This window comes from Capra hircus, chromosome 8, assembly GCF_001704415.2.
Source record: "Capra hircus breed San Clemente chromosome 8, ASM170441v1, whole genome shotgun sequence".
NCBI lineage: Eukaryota > Metazoa > Chordata > Mammalia > Artiodactyla > Bovidae > Capra > Capra hircus.
In genome coordinates, this window is record NC_030815.1 from 7,840,640 (window position 1) to 7,842,120 (window position 1,481).

The window sequence follows — 1,481 nt, forward strand, 5'->3', positions numbered from 1 at the left end:
TGCAGCCTACCAGGCTCCTCCATCCATGGGATTTTCCAGGCAAGAGTACTGGAAAACTTGCTGCTGCTGCTGCTGCTAAGCCGCGTCAGCCATGTCCAACTCTGTGCGACCCCATAGACGGAAGCCCACCAGGCTCCTCTGTCCCTGGGATTCTCCAGGCAAGAACACTGGAGTGGGTTGCCATTTCCTTCTCCAATGCATGAAAGTAAAAAGTAAAAGTGAAGTCGCTCAGTCGTGTCCGACTCTGAGCGACCCCATGGACTGCAGCCTACCAGGCTCCTCCGTCCATGGGATTTCCCAGGCAAGAGTACTGCAGTGGGGTGCCATTGCCTTCTCCGGGAAGACTTGCTAAACAAGTCTAAATATACTTACCTTGTCTCCTTATGAGTGTGTGTGCTAAGTTGCTTCAGTTGTGTCTGACTCTTTGCAACGCTATGGACATTAGCTTCTTAGGAAGGGGAAACTAAAGATGTGGGGGTTTATTAGACACACATCTGGTACCACACTGAAGAAAGAAATTGTTGTTGTTTCTAGAGGTTGTGGAATATTCCAATCAGGAAATGCTGGCATGGAGAAGGCTACAATTACTTGGTGCTTGGCAGTTTTTGCTAGAGATTAAGATTTTTAAGGATTAGAATTGTATATGTAATTGAAGCTACTAAAGATATTAATGGAAATATTTCTTTATGGAAAGAAAATAGAATGGCATTTTCAGCAAAATAAGGTATGAAGAATGGAAAAACATTTTGTTAAGGGTAAACAATGATTGTGCCCTAGACTTAGGTGTGTGTTTGTTTTGGAGGTGGAAAAACAAACTCATAAGGATACAGAAAGTTGTGACTGGTTCGTAGAAAGAGAGTCCTATAAAGAAGTTTTGTAAACGGTCCAGCTGAGACTAGAGTAAATTTAGTTAGATAAGTGGATTTTGTTACAAAAGTAGGCTGATACAAGACTAGATTTTTGTCCCTAAGAGAACAAAGGTTTCTTGGAATATAGCTTTTGGTAACAGATCATGAGTTTCTTTGCTTTTAAGACATTTGTATTTGCTTTTTGAAATCTTTTGTCACTTTAAGTGACTAAGTTGCTTCACAGTGACCTATGATCCTATTGGACCAAGTGTTTGAAAGCTATTTGATATTTTTTGACAAACTGCCTGCCTGAATAGCAAACTGTAACTAAAGTTCTTCTGACCTCCAGCTCACTCTGGGATGCTTCAGAGGAACCCCGAACCCCGGGGGCAACTCAGAGAGGAAAATTAAAATAATTAGGCTTATTTGATATGTTAAATTACTTGAGAAGAATTGTCAATTGATTAGAGATAAACCTTATATTGTATGGATAAATAACATTAATAGAGATATTCTAAAATTTATATGGAATTCCTAAAAATGTGATATGTACTGGTATAATGTTATCAGTCATATTCTAGTTATCTTAAAATGTTGTATGTCACAGAAATATCCAAGTTTCTTGTCAATTGG